This window comes from Rattus norvegicus, chromosome 17, assembly GCF_036323735.1.
Source record: "Rattus norvegicus strain BN/NHsdMcwi chromosome 17, GRCr8, whole genome shotgun sequence".
NCBI lineage: Eukaryota > Metazoa > Chordata > Mammalia > Rodentia > Muridae > Rattus > Rattus norvegicus.
The window spans coordinates 87,330,603-87,343,727 of NC_086035.1; the positions used below are offsets into that span (position 1 = coordinate 87,330,603).

Genomic DNA, 13,125 nt, shown 5'->3' on the forward strand with positions numbered 1-13,125 from the left:
AAGTCAGGGTATCATCTTTGAAGGCTTACCCATAATAGTATATTTAATCGGCCAGTCTTTATGTCTTAAAAACACCCACAGATTGTTTCCAAACCACATCATCAGAGGCGTACAACTTGTTTGAGACATTCAGGAGCAAACTATAACACATAATCAGTAGTTGATTCAGACACAGCCTCTAAAAGGAGCTACCATTTATGGTATCGTGGACTTGTAAGAGCTACTGTTATTTTAAAAAAATTACAGAATCAGACATTAGAAATGTCTTGGGGGTGAGAACCTAAGATTCACAAGAGTTGTGACTTTCATGGAGATCAAAGTGCAGTAGTTAATAATATGGGGATTTACACCAAGGCTCCATGGCTCCCTTTTCTTCAGTGCAGTGTCTTCAAGGCAGTGAAGACAGCTCAGAGGAAAGGATATAGCTCTGCTTCAGTAACCTACACCAACAGAAAATCTGGAGGTTCTGAGCTTTATTAACATGTCACAGAAGTCACAATTGTCATTCAATTGCTGAACTGGCATTTGTCTGATAAGAAGTAAGAGGCAAATAACTAAATAGCTTGATAAAACTTTTATCATATACTTATCCATTTGATAGCTCTTCCTTTTAAAGGGCAGGATCATGGGGTGGGGTAGGAAGTTAACACGGTGGTAGGGTGTTTGCTTAGCGTCCATGAAAATCCAGGTTGGGTCCGCAGCAAAGCAGAAGAAAGTTCTTTTCAAATGGCAGGATGCAGTTGATGGAGAGAAGGATCTGGACGTCAGTGGTGCGTAGGGAGAGCCAGCAGAGAGCTGCAGAGCAGATAATTTTGAAGTTTTGTTATCATCGGCAAAAGCTGAGGGGTGTTTACAGGAAGCATTGCTTAGCGTGCAAAAATACATTTTTAAATAATTAAGATAAATGCTAAAAACAGCTAGGCAATAAACCCACTTTAATATGTTCCTGTAGTAGTTTCCGGACGTGACTTATGTGTAGACTGTGTCCTAATTTGGATCCTCAGAATCTCTGAGCTCACCTTGCAGATCACTTATCAAAATTAAGTGGGGATTGCCCCTAAGCACACTATGTTTTCAGAGGCTGCAAAGAGAATGATAGTCAGAGAAATCAATGGTTTGCTTCTGAATAAAGTCTCCCCAGAACAAGCTGTCACTTGCATATTTGTTGTAATAGTTATAAGAGACAAGGTCTTTATTGGGAGTAGGGGAATGAGATGAAGTAGTGAAATTTTGGGGGTGACTATCAAGATAGTCAGAGTTTTAGGTTTTGCGTGATGGGATGCTCCAGGAGGAGGTAAGAGTCCCATGTAATTAAAATATTGATTAGTCTGCAGCAGGACTGTGAGGATGGCGATTCAGCAGAAAGCAACCCGATGCTTCCTAAAGCTGTTTAAGCATGTTAGCAAGCCTGCTTCTAATGTCTTTTCTCAGAGCCCGTGCTAGGGAAACGTTAGTGTCTGCCAGTAAACACTGAATTTTAATCCCATCACAATTAATTGTGCCCCACATAATCTCTCTTAAAAGAGATATTATCTGAATATCTACTCAGAAGGAAAGGGGCTATTTTTCTTTTGATGGACCATCCTCTTATTTGTGTGGGGCCTGTGACACTGAATGCAAGGGAGAAACTTTCTGTTGGGTTCTTTTGATGAGAGGCTTAAGTCCCTTAATCACACACATTAGGCAGATGTGTAGCTTGGTCTTCATGTAGGTCCCGAACAACTGGCATGGGGGCTGTCCCAAAAGCTGTTGCCTATGTGTGGGACATGTTTATCTAGATGGGCTGCCTTGTCTGGCCCCAGTGGGAGAGGAAGCACCTAGTCTTGCAGAGACTTGAAGTGCCAGGGTCAGGGGGTTATCCAGGAAGCCCCACCTGCTCAGAGGAGAAGAGAAGAGGAGTTGGGGGAAGAATTGTGAGAGGGCGTGACTGGGAGGAAGCAATAAGCAGGATGTAACGTGAATAAATAAAAAAATAATTAATTTTAAAAAACACACACATATTAACACAGGGACTCAAATCAGTTTACTTGGCTATGTTCAATGTAAATGGCTCTTTATATTCTTCATGTGACCCCAAAGCATAGCCAAGAGGGCCATCTTACATCAGAATTGCTAGCTCCACATCCTTCTATTACCTGAAGCTTAGGTTTCTTCTGGTTATCGTGCAGTAGCTCAAGGACCAGTGTGGTATTAGTCACAGGACCCACTTCACATCCATTGAGCCTATGGCTTCACTGGAAGGTCTGCACCTATAAAGGAACACCCACTGTGTTTCTAGAAACAGTATATACACTTAGTGTCAATTACATTTCCAATCTAAAATTCAAGGGCCCCGATGATCATTATATATGAGATATATAATTTGAATTGTATGAAGTTTATGATGATAACTTGAATATAACTTAGTACTGAGCAAGACATCCCAGAATGCAATTTTTGTAGTGAAAGGTCCTCAGGACAGCAACTGACTGAACTCCTAGTCCTCTATGATTTCGGTGAGTGGTCCCAAAGCCCATGTGTTAACGTTTGTTCTTTGGTTTCAGATGCCATTGCATACTGATAGAGCCTTTAAGAGCTGGGAGCCTCATGTGAGGTATTAGATCACTGGGATGTGGGATAAAGGGGCTTGTGGGAGCCTGTTTTCTTTCTTCTTCTCTGTGTTCACCTCTCAAGTGCCATAGGTCAGCAGTTTGGCCACCTCATGCATTCCTACCATAGGAATGTGCTGTCTCCCCATAGTCTGAGCAAGCAAGGACTGAACCTTTCATCAGCTGGCACATCCCTCGTGAACTGACCCACCTCCCCATCAGTTGACCCATACCTCCATCATCTGACCTATCCGTCTACGAACTAACCTTTCCCTCCATAAGCTGGCCCATCCTTCTTTGAAGTGACCCATCTGTGAGCTGATTCTCTCAGATATTTGTTCTAGTATCAGGAAGCCAAGAAGCAGCTACTGTGAGCATCCATCGTGACTGTGACTTTTTTCCATTATAAAGGACAGAGAAGCAATGGCATTTTAATACCCCCTCCATGCTCATCAATTTAGGGTTTAAAAAATGTGTTTTGTTAGTTTATTTATATCTATTTGAAAGGACTTAAATTTAGACATGCACACGTGATAAATGATAACCTAAGAACAATCGGCTTAAAGTTAAGGAATTGGTTCAGATCATTAACAGTGATGGAGAGGGAAAGCAGATAAATGTAAACATTTTTTCAGCCCAGCTGATAAGGTCTGAAAAACCTTTAGTAGGAGTTGATTACTACCTCTGAAGAAAATGTAAGCCAAGCAGAACCCCTTCATTTTCTTTATATAGCTAGCAAAACCCCCAAAATAGGCATGGCAGCAAAGAAAAATTATAATCCTGTTTGAAAGTAGAGATGCAAGTACATAAATAAAATATTAATAAATCAATTCTAGCAATATATTAAAAATACATGATGAGCAAATCGGCTTCATCTCATGAACTGAAAGGTGATTTGGCATTTTGCTTCCTATTAATGGAATTTACTGCATTAACAAATGAGAAGATAGACTAAAGAGAACCTTCCACCATAATTATTAAAACATCCCTTATAGCCTAGGAATGGGCCTTCACAATCAATCTAAGTGCAAGACGATAAAACCATTTCCAAGTAAATTTTCAAGAGGCAAGGACAACATGTCACTGTCACCAGACAATGTTTTATAAGGCTCCAAGTATAGAAATAAATCAAGAAAACATTATATAAGCAATCAGGAAAACTATTAGAACCTGCAAGAGAATTAGTAACTGTCATAGGGACCATGGCCATACAGAATAGACAGTAAGCACAGTGACCAGTTAAGAGAAAAAACAGATAAAGGCACATCATTTGAAGTTAGCAACTGCACTTTAATAACTAATAGGAAATGATGAATTATGAATAAATAAAGATTACACTATATAAGTCAGGGTGTGTGTGTGTGTATGTGTATGTGTGTGTGCATGTGTGTGTGTGTGTGTGTGCGCGCAGTCATTTGTAACTGTGGGTGCCACATAAATCAAGGCGTGTGTGTGTGTGTTTGTGTGTGTGTCTGTGTGTCTGTGTGTGTGTGTCTGTGTGTGTATACAGTGTAACTGTGGGTGCATATTATAGACAGGTTAAGCTAACTGTAGCTTGAAAATATTATTTTAGACATTATTTTAGTTATTTCAGTCAGGATAAATAACTTATTTTCTAGTCAATGTTTCCTAAACAATAATACATAGTAATAAATAATAATAAACAAATAATAAATACTAACAAAATAATGATATAATTAATATTTACACAGTAGTGGGTATTTTCATAATCTAAAGATGACAGAGTAGATGTGAGAATGTGAATAGATAATATTATCTAATAGACTTGACCATCTACAGAATTTGGTGTTAGAATCAATCCTCTAGATGTTAAGATGCATGCGTGCATGTGCACGCGTGTGTGTGTGTGTGTGTGTGTGTGTGTGTGTGTGTGTTTGTTCTGCTATCCTAACTTTGTGAGAAAGAAGAGAACGAGGGGAACACACCTTGAGTCTGTAATACAATATTAATAGAAGAATCTGACATTGGCGGAGATGACCACACAGCCAGTGAGACTCAAGGAGTCCTGCAGTCCTGGCTCCTGCACACATGATCTGAGCTTTTCTAAGCTGAGGCGAGGGAACCACAATTAAGCAAACGTTTTCTGGAAAGTTACTTATGGTTTTGAAAAAAAAAAAAAAAAAAGAGCCTGCAGTGACTATGGAGTTTGCTCACACATTTACCAGAGGCAGGTTTGAGACAGAGTAACAGCATTCTGGAAAGTTAACTTGCCACCATAAAAATCAGGAAAACACAATCATACAAAAATGATAAATTATCAAAAGAAAGCACAGACGCATTTAAAAATACTGAGGTAGGCCTGCCTAGGGACAGAAATTATATGAGTACAAGAGTCTACTGAAGTAAACTTTTTAAACATATAAAATGCAGTATAAGGCATGTTAAGATGCAGCAATAATATTGAGAAAATGCTTGCAATATATTCTACAGGCAAAAGTGAATATCCAGAGCATATACAGTAAAACACACAAGTCAATAAGACAAAATTCAAAATAACTGAAGGATACGAACAAGCAACTCACGGGCAGATGGACAGATGAAAATATTCTCAGTTGCACAAGTGACGAGGAAATCTAGACTAAAGCTTTAAAATAGATTTTTAATCATTCGACTATCAATATTAGAAAGAATACTAATCTCCAATTTCTGTCTCGGATGGAGGAAACACAGCCACCTATCAATGCTGTCTGTCTTTGGATCTGTGTATTCTCCTTGTATGATTGGAACTTTCTGGAACACATAAATCTCGGAACTTAGGCTCAGAGGTGCTTCTGCAGTTCTCTTAGTTTCCACCCCACTGCTGTGATTAAAATATTCTTGCAAAAGCAACTGAAGAGAGAAAGGGTTTATTTGGCTAGCATGTCCAAGAATGTCCCACCATAGCCGATAAGTCCCAGCCGTTGAAGCATGAAAAGCTGATCTCACTACATCTACAGTCAAGAGCCCAGAGCGATTGATTAGCGCATGGGTGCTCCGCCTCTGCCTGCTTTCTCCGCTCTGACATAGTCCAGACTGTAAGAGCAGGGATTGGGGCCACCTGCCTTTAGGCTGGATCTTCCTATATCAGTGAACATAATCAAGATAGTCTCCAACAGGTGTGCCCGTAGGCCAACCTAGTCTAGACAGTCAGTCCCTCACTGAAACTCTCTTTTCAGGAGACTCGAGATCAGGTCCAGACAACAGCTACAACCAAGAATCCTAATGTTCTTGCAGAGCACGAGTTGAAGTAATGCAATGTAGCCTTTAAAACAGCAGTGGTAGAAAACCAGGTAGCCACAAAACCGGCTGCTGAAACAGTTTGTAAAGGTTTCCACACACAGGCAGACATATGTAAATAGCTGTGTTGAGTGTGAATGGATGGGAACTCCCAGAGAAAAACTTACAGGATCCAACAAGTATTGGCACCTGAGGAAGTAGAAGAGGAAAAAAAAAAAAGGAAATTTGATATTTTCTAAGAGTATGTTTATTTCATTTCACTTTTTATAAAAAGGATACGGTCACATTATCTAGTGGTAAAAAGTACAGATCACACAGAATGGAGCAGTTTAGTTGAACGTAATAGTTCCAAATGGCCGTGAACCACCAGCTCCCCTTCTCTGTGTTAGTCAATAAATATTGCTGACCGCCTGGCAGGGCGAGGTCATATTATTCAACTAATCACAGAGGAACAGGAAATCTCAGAGAGGAACAGCCGATGCCATGGAGGGGACATTCAGCAAGCACGTGTGTGACTGCGGACCTAGCTCTTCATGTATCGAAAAGGTAAATAGGAAACGCATAAGTCACCATAGCAGAAAATTTAAAAAAAAAAAAAATCACAACGATATCCGGAATGAAAAAAGGACCCACGAAACCTACTCCTCATAAGAACAACATAAGTGTTGCTAAAATTGAGCTTTCTCAAAACTCTGGAAATTCACCAAAGGTTTCTTCTGATCCAAGGAACGTCTCTCTTGAAGAAAAGCAGCTGCATTTTGGAAAACAAAACATGGAGCTCTGTGACATTTTAACTCGCTCCACCCCTTCACCCCAGCTCCACAGTAGCCTTGAAAACTAAAGGCCTTGTAACCATGGTAACCGAGGGCCAGCAGCCTGGTGTCTACCAGAGGTGGGCAGGACCAAGTTGGAGCAGTTTCTAAACCTCTGTCCCTGGGGCGTCAAGATGATTCGACCTGTCTGACAGGCTCATGGCAAAGCTCTGTTCGCAGGGGCTGTCTCTATTTAACCTACCTCAGAGTCTCTTCCGCGTGTTCAGCTTGTCTCGAGGGTGTTAGCTAACAGCAGTCACTTGAGATTGTTTAACACTGCCACTGGAGTGGGGACAGGGTTGGAGCACATAGGAGGCTGATGGAAAGACATCAAGGAAATTCACAGGCAGTTTGGAAAGTCCTCGCATACTCGAGAGGACATAGAAACCAATGTATGTATAGCGTGGTTGTGCACATGCTCAGTGAAGACCTAAAAAGACCTCCCACCACAGAGTCTGATTTGCAGTCAGAATATGTGAGAGTAGGAAGTGACGTTTAAGGCACAGTGATGCCCTGCTGAAGCACTAGAGAGGTGGTGTGGTGATGTGTCCAGGGCCCTTTGGTGGAGGGTGGGAGGTTGTTGGCCCACAGCACTTAAGACAATATCCGTTGCGCCATTAGGAAAGTCAGCGCAGACTTCAGTGACTGTATTACAGCAAATGCAAGGCTTACAAAGCAAGGCCACAAAAGCTGCTCAGTAAACAGTTACCAACAACACCAGCAAAGCGACAGGCTGCTTGGGATGGGGGCGGTTCACTGTTCTAAACGGCTCCCTGATACTGTTTTAAGCATTGGGTTTTCATCAAAAACTATAAACGAAAGCAGAAACAAGAAAGTATATGGTTTATATACATGAGGACAAGAGCAAACCAGAATAATGGTCAGCATGCAACTTGACACAAGCTAGGGTTATCTGGGAATATGGAATCTCCATCAAGAAAATGCCTCTGTAGAATTGGCCTACAGGCGTTTTCTTGATTGATGCGGGAGGGGCCATTTTACTGTGGGCAGTACCATCCCTGGGCTGGTGGTGATTCTAGGTGTAATAAGAAAGCAGGCTGAACAAGCCATGGGGAGCAAATTAGTAAGCAGCATTCCTCCACGGAGTCAGCTTTTGTTCTTACCTCCAGGTTCTTCCCCAGCTTGAATTCCTGCCCTGACTCCCATCAGCAGTAGACTGTTAACTGGAAGGATAAGATGAAATAAACCTTTTCCTCTCCAAGTTGCTTCTGGTCATGGCATTTTATCACAGCAATAGAAACCCTAACTAGGATAAAAGCTAAGACAGCCTAAAGGTTAGACGTGACATGCAAACACTTAAAGACATCTACTAACTATGCTTAAAGAATTAAATGAAATCATGGCTAAAGAATTTGAGGTCTTCTGGCCCAGGTCTGCAATCATAGCACTTGGGAAACAGGAGAATGACAAGGTTGAGGATAACCTGAGCTACATAGCAAGTGAAAGACCAGCCTGGGCCACATAGGCGCTGTCTGTTTTCACAGAACTAATGTCCAAAGCCTCGAGTGTGGCTAAGTAGATCACGTTTGCCAAACATGGATGGGACCCTGCATTAGATACCTAGTTCTTTATAAAAGTTTAAAAAAAAGAATTAAAGGAAAGATAATGCAGGAATATAAAGTAAAAAAATAATTTAGTGGGTTGATTTAGTAGAAAGATCTGAGCTATGAAATGAAGAGAAAATTAGTGAGGCAAAATCAATTGAATATTGACAATAAGACAGATCAATTGAAATTACCCAGTCTGAGGATCAGAAGAGAACAGTATGGACCCAAATAAATAGGTACTGAGATTTCTTTCTATTGAAACTTGATGGTTTCGCACCGACACATGGGTGATGCCCCAGAAGGACAGAGAAAGAGCAGGAATGCAGAACATCTAAAGAAATAGTGGATAAAAAAATTCCAAGTTGGCGACGGAGAGATGATTCAGCCGTGACGAGCACGGGCTGCCCTTCCCAAGGACCCGGATTCAACCCCTAGCGTCCACATAGCAGCTCACACGATCTCTAGCTCTAGTTCTAGGAGATCTGGCGTCCTTACACAGATACGTGCAGACCAGACATCAATGCATGCAAAACAAAAGCTCAGAGATCCAGACATAACATCTAGTAATTAAAATTCAGGGGAAAACATGAAAGCATGAAGAGAAAGCATGATCCAGCATGTACAATGGGGCCCCACTAACACATCAACAGTGCATTTCATACCTCAGACTATGGCTTTTAGATGGTACTGGTATGGCCTACTCAAATATTAAAAAATACTTGTCAACATGAAGTTTTAAAACAGGCAAAGTTACCTACCAGTCTGCATGCCAGCTGTCTGCAGGGAGTGGCCAGAGCTCTACAAGGACAAGCCAGAGCAAGGGAGGCTGCTAGGTCTCTTCTACTACCCTGAACTTGGTAGCAGGACGTTAAGGGCCATGGGCAGGGCTACTGAGCAGAAGGTGGCTGCAGTCAGGCTCGCGCACCTGTCTGTTTGGCCCAGGTCGAGGTTCAACTACGAAAGCTTCCTGAGAAAACTCTTACCTAGAGCGTTACAGCTCATAAGACAGGGACTCTCAGATGATGTTTGGTGAAATAACACATGCACCTTATTCCTTGTGGATAGGACCTGTTGTCCCTACATGTCTGATTGTCACAGTCCTCTCCATGGGGTGTCATGGTCACATGTTCCAGGATAGAAACCTAGTTTGGAGTAGATTTAAATTCCTACCATTCTCAATTATGGGAGTTGCTGGGTTCCTGAATCCCCTGAGGCTTACCAGGTTTCATGTCTGGTGGCACTGTCTACTACTCCAAAAATTAAGTCAAAACCCAGACATTTCCAGATAGACAAAAATCTGAGGGAGCCTATCACTGCTGTACCCATCCTAGAGAGTTTCTTAGGCTAAAATGAGCACACAACAATCACACCATATGGAAATGCGGAACACCAATAAAGGCATTTGAACACCAATAACAGTATTTACACAGGATGGTATGTATCAAGATGGGCAGTGTCCTGTGTGTGCACGTTTTCGACTTGTCTATGGTTTAAACAATGACCACATAAACCAATGATTGTGAAACGCTTGGTGGGTTTACAACGTCTGGAAATGCTATTTGTGATGACAGTCACACAAAAGAAGGGAGGGGTAGTGGAACTGTGTTGGGTGGATATTCCTCTTCTTTTCAAATAAGTTATATCAATAAGAACTAGATTTTTTAAAATTTTATTTCTTAATGGGATATTATATTTGTGTACATTTCAAATGTTATCCCCATTTCTGGTTTCCCATCTGCAAACCTCTATTCCAACCACCTCCACCTGCTTTTTTGTGGGTGCTCCTCCACCAACTCCCACCTCATCGCCCTGGCATTCCCCTACACTGGGGCATCGAGCCTTCACAGGATTAAGGGCCTCTCCTCCCATTGATGCCAGATAAGGCCATCCTCTGCTACACATGCGGCTGGATCCATGCAAACCCCTTCAGCTCCTTCAGTCCTTTCCCTAACTCCTCCATTGGGGTCCACCTGCTCATTCCAATGGTTGTTTGCCAGCATCTGCCTCTGTATTTGCCGTGCTCTGGCAGAGCCTCTCAGGAGACAGCTATATCAGGCTCCTGTCAGCATGTACTTCTTGGCATCTGCACTAGTGTCTGGGTTTGGTGTCTGTATATGGGATGGAGCCCCAGGTGGGAAAGACTCTGGATGGCCTGCCCCTCAGTATCTGTCTCCACATTTCCTTTAGACAGGAGCAATTCTGGGTTAACAGTGTGGAGATAAGTGGGTGGCCCCATTCTCCAACTGGGGGCCTTGCCTAACCTCTGGATATGGTCTCTACCATGTTCTTCCTCCCCTTCCTTGGGCATTTCAGCTAATCTCATCCCTGTTGGATCCTGGGGGTCTCTTACTTTCCTAGCATTTGGGACTTTCTGGTGGCTACCCCAGTTCCCCATCCCCATTGCTACACACCTCTGTTCAAATTCCTAATCCTCTTATATCATCGCCTTCTCCTCCCATACCTGATCTTGGTCCCCCTTTTTCCCTACCTCTCCTCTCTTCCTCCCAAGTCCCTCCCACCCTCTACCTCCTGTGAGTATTTTGTTCCTCCTTCTCAGAAGGACTGAAGTATCCACAGTTTGGTCTTCCTTCTTCTTGAGCTTCATGTAGTCTGTGAGTTGTATCATGGGTATTCCCAGCTTTTAGCCTAATATTCACTTATCAGTGAGTACATAATACGTGTGTTCTTTTGTGACTGGCTTATCTCACTCAGGATATTTTCGAGTTCCATCTGTTTGCATGCAAACATAATGAAGTCATTTTTTAAATAGCTGAGTAGCACTCCATTGTGTAGATGTACCACATTTTCTGTATCCATTCCTCTGTAGAAGGGCATCTGGGTTCTTCCCAGTTTCTGGCTATTATAAACAAGGCTGCTATGAACATACTGGAGCACGTGTCTTTGTTATATGTTGGGGCATCTTTTGGGTATATGCCCAAGAGAGGTATAGCTGGATCCTCAGGCAGTTCAATGTCCAATTTTCTGAGGAACCTCCAGACTGATTTCCAGAATGGTTTTACCAGTCTGCAATCCCACCAACAATGGAGGAGTGTTCCTCTTTCTCCACATCCTCGCCAGCATCTGCTGTCACCTGAGTTTTTGATCTTAGCCATTCTCACTGGTGTGAGGTGGAATCTCAGGGTTGTTTTGATTTGCATTTCCCTTATGACTAAAGATGTTGAACTATTCCTTCATCTCTGGAATAAACCCTACTTGATCATGAAGAATGATCATTTGGATGTGTTCTTGGATTCAGCTTGTGAGAATTTTATTGAGTATTTTTGCATCAACATTTGTAAGGGGAAAATGGTCTGAAGTTCTCTTTCTCTGCTGGGTCTTCATGCGGTTTAGGTATAAGTGTACTTGTGGCTTCATACAAAGAATCGGGTATTGTTCCTTCTGTTTCTATTTTGCAGAATACTTTGAAGAGTATTGGTATTAGGTCTTATTTGAAAGTCTGATAGAATTCTACACTAAAACCATCTGGTTCTGGCCTTTCGTGGAGGGGGGTTGGGAGTCTTTTAGTGACAGCATCTATTTCTTTAGGGGTTATCAGACTGTTTAGATGATTTATCTGATTCTAATTTATGTTTTGTACCTGGTATCTGTCTAGAAAATTGCCCATTTCATCTGGTTTTCCAGTTTTGTTGAGTAAAGACTTTTGATGAATCTGATGATTTTTTTTAATTTCCTCAGTTTCTGTTGTTATGTCTCAATTTTCGTTTCTGATTTTATTAATCTAGATACTGTCTCTGTGCCCTCCAGTTAGTCTGGCTAAGGGCTTATGTATTTTGTTGATTTTCCCAAATATCCAGCTCCTGGTTTTGTTAAATTTTTGTATAGTTCTCTTTGTTTCTACTTATTTGACTTCAGCCCTGAGTTTGATTATTTCCTGCTGTCTACTCCTCTTTGGTGTATTTGCTTCTTTTTGTTATAGAGCTTGCAGATTTGCCAGTAAGCTGCTAGTGTTTGCTCTCTTTAGTTACTTTTTGGAGGCACTCAGAGCTGTGAGTTTTCCTCTTAGCACTGCCTTCATTGTGTCCTATAAGTTTTGGTATGTTGTGCCTTCATTTTCATTAAATTATAAAAAGTCTTTAATTTCTTCTCTGATCAAGTTATCATTGAGTAGATAGTTGTTCAGCTTCCATGGGTATGTGGGCTTTCTGTTGTTTTTGTTGTTATTGGAGACCAGTCTTAGTCTGTGGTGATATGATAGGATGTATGTGATTATTTCAATCTTCTTATATCTGTTGAGGCCTGTGTGTGGCTGATTCTATGGTCAGTTTTGGAGAAGGTACCATGAGGTGCTGAGAAGAAGGTATATTCTTTTGTTTTAGGATGAAATGTACTATAGAAATCTGTTAAATCCATTTGGTTTATAACTTCTGTTAGTTTCTCTATGCCTCTGTTTAGTTTCTATTTCCATGATTTGTTCATTGATGAGAGTAGGGTGTTGAAGTTTCCCAGTATTATTGTGTGGGGTGCAATGTGTGTTTTAAGATTTAGTAAATTTTCTTTTATGATTATGGGTGCCCTTGCATTTGGAGCACAGATGTTCAGAATTGAGAGTTCATCTTGGTAGATTTTCTTTTTGATGAGTGTAAAGTGTCCTTCATTATCTTTTTTGATAATTTTTGGTTGAACATCAATTTTCTTCAATATAAGAATGGCTACTCCAGCTTTATTCTTGGGACCATTTACTTGGAAAAAAATTTTCCCAGGCTTTACTCTGAGGTAGTGTCTGTCTTTGTCACTGAGGTGTGTTTCCTGCATGCAGCGAAATGCTGGGTCCTGTTTACATATCCAGTCTGTTAGTCTATGTCTTTTTATTGGGGAATTGAGTCCATTGGTGTTAAGAGATATTAAAGAATAGTGATTATTTCCTGCTATTTTTGTTGTTAAAGGTGGAATTATGTTTAT

General features: G+C 41.3%; 1 long non-coding RNA gene across 3 annotated transcripts in view; it reads right to left on the reverse strand.

Moving 5' to 3' along the window:
* Nucleotides 1-458: 458 nt before the first annotated feature.
* LOC108348625 (uncharacterized) overlaps nt 459-13,125 on the reverse strand; it is a 72,294-nt gene continuing 59,627 nt past the window's right edge. For all 3 annotated transcript variants that reach the window (XR_010059294.1, XR_010059293.1, XR_001841978.3), the window contains 4 exons: nt 7,762-7,821; nt 6,840-6,953; nt 2,136-2,249; nt 459-795 (listed from right to left, as the gene is read on the reverse strand). This is a non-coding gene — a long non-coding RNA (uncharacterized LOC108348625). The remainder of the gene's footprint in view (nt 796-2,135; nt 2,250-6,839; nt 6,954-7,761; nt 7,822-13,125) is intronic.